This window comes from Schistocerca piceifrons, chromosome 2 (genome assembly GCF_021461385.2).
Source record: "Schistocerca piceifrons isolate TAMUIC-IGC-003096 chromosome 2, iqSchPice1.1, whole genome shotgun sequence".
NCBI classification, from domain to species: domain Eukaryota; kingdom Metazoa; phylum Arthropoda; class Insecta; order Orthoptera; family Acrididae; genus Schistocerca; species Schistocerca piceifrons.
In genome coordinates this window covers 1,093,756,419-1,093,765,694 of record NC_060139.1, presented here as the reverse complement: position 1 = coordinate 1,093,765,694, position 9,276 = coordinate 1,093,756,419, and the positions used below count along the sequence as shown (strand labels likewise).

The window sequence follows — 9,276 nt, the reverse complement described above, 5'->3', positions numbered from 1 at the left end:
ATGCAAAGATTTGAGTTTATACTGTAAAATAAGAGCGTATTTCATGCAATATAACAACAAAAGCGGTGGAAATAACAAACACAAAAATGGTAAAAACTTATAAATGAAATCTTAAGTGAAGCAACACCGTCTCTTGACTACTTGAGCATAACGAACACTGATAGCTGCACCTGCAAAAAAAGTGCGGCGAAAGGTATAATGTGCGTAAAATGCAAGACAGTATACCACCTTAGCTGTGTTAACGAAAACACAAAGTGGAAGACCTGGATGTGCAATAAATGTGATGACTATGAATTGGGCTGAAAACTTAGGAATGAAAACTGTGTAAATGAAATAATCAGTGTGCTACTGAATGAGGTTATGGAACTGAAACTTAAATATAACACACTGCTACAGCAAAAAACTGGTTGTGAACTTAACTCGTAAAATAAGTGTATAAAATGGAGCAGTACAGTGTCCAATGTATCTACTGAAAGCACTACCTGCAGCAGTACTGTAGAATATGGACTGTGTGAGAAGTGTATCAAAACAATGAAAACTAGTGTTATTTGTAACCAATGCAATGAAAAGTTTCATTTTCGATGCAGCAAAGTAGATCCTTTAATGAGAGAGATGCAGCAAAGTAGATCCTTTAATGAGAGAGAACAGAAAACTGGCCCCAGGCTGGAAATGTAGTGAGTGAAAATCTAAATTTTAGCCATCTTGGATTAGTAGCAGTGGAGAAGGAGCTGATGAGTGCCACAGATTGCCTGGAGAGAGTACTGGGTCACTTTCAGACAGCAAGGAGGACAATAGCATATGTGCAACAAATTTATTCATCAGTTATTCTGAAGACAGTGTAGCCAAAAGTGTTCACTTATCGCAGCTGAAATACAGTTTCATGAGGAAAATGCACAAGCTAGCAAAACAAGTAAGTGTTGCTCCTTCATCAGTGTTACCTAATTCTTCACTCCAAGATTCAGAGGGCGAAAAATCTGTGATAACAGACAAAACAGTACGTAGTGAGGCATCCAATAAAGTTCCAAATGTCGAGAAAAACAAAAAAAAAACTCGTAATTTATGCTGATAGCCATGGTAAAAGACTCTCGGTTTCACTTAGTGAAAACATAAACTTTGATTATTCTGTGTTTGCTAAGGTCAAACCCGGTTTAAGTCTGCTGTAGAAAACTGAACAAAGAAAACTGTATTGTGATCAAAGAAGGTGTCAACGATGTATACAAAAATGAAAGCACAACCACACTGCATAATTACAGGAAGTTATTGCCACAACTGCACCACACCGATGTTGTGATAGTTAACGCATCAGTACGATACGATCTTCCAGAGTGGTCTTGTGTAAATATGGAAATTGAGGCTCACAATACAGTGTTACAGAAATTGTGTAAGAAATTCAGCTTTGTACACTTGGTAGATGTCAGCAAACTGAACAGGGATGAACACACACAGCATGAACTTCACATGAACATGGAAGGTAAATTAAGATCAGTGCCCTGTTTTGCACAAAGAAGGGACCAATCACGCAACACTATAATCATGATGCTCTTTTAGAGAAGAGAAACATTACAGCAGTCTTTCAGCAACAAAAACTACAATAAACGGAAAGGTGACATCTACAAATAGGTATTTGTCTTTGTTAAAAGAAAATAATGTAGAACAACTAGAACTGACAAGCAGAGTAGGTGCACTACATAATTCTGAAGTAGACTATTTAACAGTTTGCAATGAAAGAAGCCTGATGTTCCTTGATGTAAATGTACAGTTCTTAAAAATTAAACTTCTGGAACTTCAATACTGGCTGCAAAAGTTAAACTGTAGCATGCTTATTATAAATGAACACTGGTTATCATGTAGAGAACTATAGTGAAGTGGATCAAATGGCTAGGAATTAAGTTACAGGCTACAGCAGAACAAATATGAAACATGGTGGCATGTCTAACTATATTATCAAAACTCTAAAACTAAACTATGAAATAATAGATGTAAGTGTACATTGTGTAGAATCTACTTTGAAGTTGCAGCAGTATTGTTACCAAAATTGGAAATATAGCAGTGTCTGTATATTGCCCTCCCAATAACAATGATGATTTGTTTATAGAAAGTCTTCAGAAACTTAGAATCATGTTACACGAGTATAAAAACTGCAGAGTTTTAACACTTGATGACATTAATATAGACATTAGGATTAGGAGTAAACTGTAAGCAATTTCCTCAATACACTGTTACTAAATTTTTACTGTATAAATGACAAGCCCGCCAGACTGAATGCATGTTTGGATAACATTTATCTGTAATTTTCACATGAGGATGTCAATTCTATACAATCAAATTAGGTATTTCTAACCACGATGGAGTGTGGCTAAGAATGCCTCTAGATCACGAAAAGTACAGTTGCCAGGAAATAAACAGACCTATTAATGAACAGAATCTAAAATCTAGATCAATATTAATAGACTGGAATGAAATACGTACTTATGATATGGATAAGATCTTTGAAGAAGTATGCTCTAGATATTATAAGAAAGATTACAAGCATAACTCCCATTCTAAGCCAGAACATTTAATACACTGGTATACACCACAACTAAATAACTTAAGAATCTTGATATTCCTGCATTATGATAGATCATAACAATAAAACAGAAAGGGATAAATACAAGATCATCAGAAAGTGCTAAAGAACTGCAATCAAGACAGCAAAATGCAAGGCCAATGGTGGATACATTCTTAACTCTTCAAATAAATGTGAAGTGGCATGGGAAGTTATAAAAACTGAAATTAATTGTCAAAAGAAAGATAGCAGCATTCCAATTCCTCCTGATACACTAAATAAATACTCCACCAATCCTTTACTAGAAACTGACGTCAAGGAAGATGTAAGCGAGGCTGAAGCACTGCTGCCAATCTTACACAATAAACCAACTGAATGTTTTGAATGGAGTCATGTAACTTGCCGACAAATCATCAAAGCAATAGCTAAATGGTTTAAATGGCTCCAAGCACTATGGGGCTTAACATCTGAGGTCATCAGTCCCCTAGACTTAGAACTACTTAAACCTAACTAACCTAAGGACATCACACACACCCATGCCCGAGGTAGGATTCAAACCTGCGACTGTAGCAGCAGCACAATTCCAGAGTGAAGCGCCTAGAACCGCTCAGCCACAGCAGCCAGCAAAAGCAATAGCTAAATTCAGTAATTCCAAAACAGAAAATTACTATGGCTTTTCTAATTTTCTTACTAAACAAGTAAGAAGAGAGATAATAATGGCCTTAACAAAATTGATAAACAAAATATTAACAGAGGGAGTGTACCCAGAATGTCTAAAAATATCCATAAACAAGCCAGTCCATAAGAAAGTAACACATCATCACTTGACAATTACCGACCCATTTCACAAGTCCCAACTGTTTGACAGAGCACTGTATGCACCAGCAGATGAACCAATATTTTGAACGTAATAACCTAATCTGTCCTGCACAGTATGGCTTTAGTTCTACCCTCTCTACTTTGAAAGCAGTTGACAGCATTATAACTAACGTATACGACTGCTCTGAAAATAATTCAGTTAAGTTGTGCATCACTACTGGACTTAAAGAAAGCCTCTGATACAGTGTCCCATGTTGTCCTAATAAGAAAGCTACAGTACAATGGAATTGGGGAGAAGGCCCTCCTCCTACTGCAGTCATACCTAAGTAATAGAGAACAGTGTGAGTGAATAATAAAAAATCAGATCCTCTATCTTTTAATAAAGGAGTGCCGCAGTGCTCCGTTCTTGGGCCCTTTCTGTTCATATATATATATCTTCCATAAATTAAAACAAAAGCATTTTTCGTTGCGGAGGAATCTTCTCACAAAATTCCGATCACCAACTTTCTCCTCCGAATGCGAAAATATTTTGTTGACGCCGATCTACATCTAGGGAGAAACAATTACCATGATACAATAAGGGAAATCAGAGCTCATACGGAAAGATATAGGTGTTCGTTCTTTCCCTGAGCTATATGAGATTGGAACAACAGAATGTGAAGGTCGCTCGATGAACCCTTTGCCAGGCACTTAAATGTGATTTGCAGAGTACCCATGTAGATGTAAATACAAGTGCCACATTTTAAATATTCAGGTTGCGAAATCAGTTACAACTATAATAATGATATAGATGAAAAGCTACAAAGTTTTAAGCAATATGTGGCACACGAAACACTTTACAGAAGCCAAAAAGATGGACTGCTGTAGGAAGTGAGGGTTTGATAAATAAGAACAAGCTGACAGCAAAATACATACAGCGAAGATGAGATTTATGAGTAGAGGGTGAAGGGACAGAGACAACATGTGAATAATGAAATTGAAAGACTGCAAAATAAAATCCTGAACTACAGTGTGTGTGTGTGTGTGTGTGTGTGTGTGTGTGTGTATATATATATATATATATATATATATATATTCACATGTGTATATATATATATATATCCCTGCATATAACACTGAAAACATAGTTATAAATAATTATTTATACAATTTCATGAAACAGGCAAAAAACTGACCAAAAAGTTTTAATACTGCAGAGAAAATGCCAGACAGGAACAAAAATGCCAGTAAATTTTTAGATTTCCATGTGACAGCCCATGCTTTTATCACTATTTTGGAAAAAGAAAAATTAGGAATTATTCCATTTGCTGTATGTGATACTCAATAGCACGGTGAACCATATTTTACACGGGTCTAGTGCAGCTGGGGATACAACCCGTCGGCTTTGGACAAGGACGTCACAAGCCGCCAGAGAGCAGTTTCCCATTTTCGCTTTTGCTGTTATGTTTCAGTTTCGTTTCTTTACTGATTGCTTAATAAAGTGGATCTGTTTATTCTATCTCGTGAGATTTTTTTTTAAAAAGCCAAAAAACACTTATCAGCCACTGAAGGGAGCTACAACACTAAGAAGAATCGCTTCTCGATTGGCCACTTGTGACGTCATTGTCCAAAGCCGACGGGTTGTATCCCCTGCTGCACTAGTCCCTTTTACACAAAGTACAAAACTGTCCGTTGTGTATACTTTTCTTTTCTTTAATGATATTAAATAATTTTGCTTGCAGTACTTATGAAGTAATGTATATAACCACCAATTTCACATACACTATGTGATAAATAAATAAGTTTTAATTTATTTTCAATATCATTGTGGTATTAAAAAAATATCAAAGTTACAAACTTTTACGTTCCATAAAATGAAAATGGGGAGGAATGGAAGGGGGGGCGGAGAGAGAGATAGAGAGAGAACTAAAAGGGAAAAAAAAGTTCAAAAACGGCTCTGAGCACTATGGGACTTAACATCTGAGGTCATCAGTCCCCTAGAACTTGAACTACTTAAACCTAACTAACCTAAGGATTTGGTATGGATTGCATACTTTAATATGCCATATATTTGTATGTCACAGATAGTATACAGAATATATATCATACCTAATAAGGATCAAATCTCTCTCATTCCTTTATAATAGAATGTTTTTGATGCATATAACAAAAATTTTGAAAGTGAAACATATGTTAGCTGGAACAGATTCAGATAAAGATTATTTTATAGATGGAAACAGTGGTCCTTTAGGCCAGTGATGTATGAGGAAATTTGGACACTAGTACAATACACCACACTTTTAACATGGTTATGATTCTAAATATGAATGATTGTGTTTCACAAACTCACTTTTATTACACTGGAGATCTCATTACTATCAATGTCATTAGAAGTAATTAAGGAAACTATATGTGTCAGCCTATAGAAAACATGGTATTCACAATACCTACTACTGAACACAGAAAAGTCACTGACCCTTGCATAAAAATGAGAGCATGCAACTTCATTCACATTTGAAGTGAACTTGCAGTCCTTGTTTCCAGCTGCAGTATATAGCTTCATGTTCATCCTAGCAACACTTTGTCTTGTAGAATGAAAAGCTGTGACAAAGTAGTTTCCTACACCCCTCCTGTTTCGATTACACTATTATGTTCAGAAACTGAAATATTGTGGAGACACTTATTTGATGAACGCACAAAGTACTCTAACTAGACTGCAGTCTCAAATAATTTGATATATTTTATGTTTGGTCTACTTAAGCCTCAAAATGTAACTAGTAATGTCCATACAGCACTAATTACAATGTCCCCCCCCCCCCACATAAGCTGCATCACAGTTGATAAGCAAGAAAATAAGCCCTTGAGTTTCAGATATGGTACAGAAAGATACTCAAAAAATAAAAATTAGGGATATTTCTCAACCAATTCTGCTACTAAAAAGAACGCTGGAAACAGCACTTTTTTTCTACAGCCCAAGATGTTTAAAAATGCACGTACACATTACACCATTATACTCAAAACTATCTTAGGCAATGAATATGGAAATAATCTGCGATTAGATAATCTAGATATCATGACTTCTATCCCAATATCGTAAATTAGAAAACTACTATTTTTTGGCAACCGCACAAAAAATAGTTTACCAACGGTCAATTTACAGTATATTTTAAAAAAATCTGTGAAGAATTGCACACAGATACTGTAAGTCGCTCCTCCACGTCAAAAATCTTGTTAGTCAACGTATATATTAAAACCACGGGCAGAAACCAAAATGCAAATCGTATTATTTTGAAATCTGCTTTTCTGTCGTACATTGTTTTATATATTTGTTCTATGGAGACAAATCCCTGATGGTAATTCATGGAAACTATTAGCATTACTAAGAACGATTTTATTTCTCAGGATTTTCAGCATACCATTTTACATACAAAGACTTCATGGGCGAATTAACGACAGCACGACACACAACAAACATGCATAATACCATAACTGACAAAAATATCCTTTGCGATCACATGACAGCACTAGATTTGATTTCTGTTTATGCGCAAAATCTGTTGTAATGAAGTTCCACACCTAACGAATCCCACACAGAAATATCACAAAAAGCTGCACATACTACGTATCCTCCAATCAGAAATGAATATGTACACAAACGTCTATCCATCTTATTCATCTGCGCGGATTCCACCATGTTTCCTGTTTACGAACAGGGCACACACACTACGTCATAGTCTGTAGTAGTGATGATGTGTCTCATATTGTCACATCTAGATGGCACTACGCTACAAATTATAAATCTCACTTTGCGTACGGAAACAATTGCAACATCAACTTTTTGTCTGCACATTAAGCTTGCGGTCGACTTTATGTACATCTTTTCTGTACTACGAGTCACCACGGAGTAAAGATAAGCATTTTTTTTGGGTGATATGGTGAAAGTTCTCGTATACATTAACAGCTGTGTTACGGCATAAATTCCTCCAATAAAATTGCAATGTTACCTTTGCGCAGTGGCAATATCGTAACCAATGAGGTTTATCCGAGGTGCGATTATTGCTAGTTGAAAACTTATACCAATACCCCGCCTAGTGGACGTGAAATACCGTCCGCTATGGCAATTTTTGCAAACTCCCTCGGGAGTCATATCTACGGATAAACATAGAGATGAACCAATTATAACACAATGTGCTAATGTTAATGTAACTTCGTCTAATGGAAAATTGCTTGCATCAACGTTGATGTAGTCCAGTTCAAATGGCTCTGAGCACTATGGGACTTAACATCTGGGGTCGTTAGTCCCCTACGACTTAGACCTACTTAAACCTAAGGAAATCCATGACCGAGGCAGGATTCGCAGCGGTCGCGCGGTTCCAGACTGTAGCGCCTAGAACTCTCGGTCACAATGGGCGGCTGGTGTAGTCCTATCAACGAAGACAAAAATAAGGACGAGCTGGGGACAATTCGTGTAGTCGCGAGTACATTGGTAGTGGGCGTCATGGACAACATAATAAAAATCCACACCTGTGGGTTGTGAGAGTTGGGGTGCGGGCGCATTTAACGGCATCATTTCATATTTTTCTTGAAAAATTCGAAAACCGCGGCTTTTAGCGTAACAGTTACCCAGTGCATAATTAAACTACATTAATTTTTCTATATAAACGGACCTATTCACTTTATTTCTAGAATTAATAGTTCCTGTGTTGCAGGGGATGTAAAATCGCAAATTATTAAAAATAGTGTTTTAATGGTATAAAATAAATGTTTACGTGGATTAAGTCTAAATATTACATGACTGTACAATATCTCAGCTCAGTAGGGCCGTATTGCGGGAATGTGACAGATGGCAGTGGGGGTGGAGGGTAGAAGTGTGACAGAGGGCACGTCGCCAGAATGAGGTCACTTCCTTCTCTCATTTGTGGGTCTGCAGAACGGAGAGCGTGCATGGGACCCACTCTCTCTACACCACTACATCGCAGGGGGCAACTACACGCTGTTTCACGATCATACCGACCCTTCCGCAGCACGCCTTATGACTCACTGGTGACGCAGTTCGCGGTCACCCCTGGAGAGAGTTTCTTTTTGACAAATGCGTTAACTCTAAATAGAATACTTAATTTAGTTACTAATATAACAACACATACGGTAAGAATCTGCGTAAATCTCCGCATACAGCCTTGCATTGCTAGTAGGGAAATTGTTTGTCCTCCTGTACGACTGTTGTGGTTTCCTTCTGCGAAAAGTCATTTCTCACACCATAAGAATAGTTCGCTCTTCAGTTTACACACAGAATAATCGAGTATTGCCTCCCCAGCATTTCCTGTCCAGTTTTCTTATGTGAGTAGGCTAAACAACATCTCTGTGCTCATGCTTAAGTGGTGGAGTAACATTCAGCTCATTACGTGAATACTTATTTGTCGTAATTAACGGCGTTTTTATAAAAAAAATATTTTCCTCTGAACAATGACTGAGAAGTGTTTCGTCTGTGAGAATGATGTTATCAGTGACTTACGCAATGCTGATAAGAAAAGGAATTCGTGGATTGGTAAATGCCAGTTATTTGAGAAAAGATGGGAACGCTGATAGTTTGAGAAACGAACAACACAGTGAGGTTCATGCATCTTGCAGAAAAGTTAAGTCAATTAAAACATTTCTAAGAGAGGCTGTTTCAAAGGAACAGCCCAAAACGTCAGCTGAAATCAAACGTTTGTGTTCAGCTGAGGCGAAATTTGATTTTAAAACTGTTTCTTGTGGAAGCTATTGATCATGATTTTTTTTTCGATAAACGGAGAAAGGTTCTATCCTTCAATTAAGATAATACAATTACAGTTCGTGCAGAAGAGAGGAAGGATGTAAAGGGATAAATCGTCCAGAGATGGGGATCAACACACTGTAGATGCAAGATATCACGAGGTTTGCTATAGTAAGTT

General features: G+C 37.0%; 1 non-coding gene across 1 annotated transcript; it reads left to right on the top strand.

Annotated features, from left to right (window-relative positions):
- The first annotated feature begins 7,348 nt into the window (after positions 1–7,348).
- Positions 7,349–7,489, top strand: LOC124778138. The gene has a single exon (XR_007015853.1). It is a non-coding gene; the product is annotated as a U4 spliceosomal RNA (small nuclear RNA).
- The last annotated feature ends 1,787 nt before the right edge of the window (positions 7,490–9,276 follow it).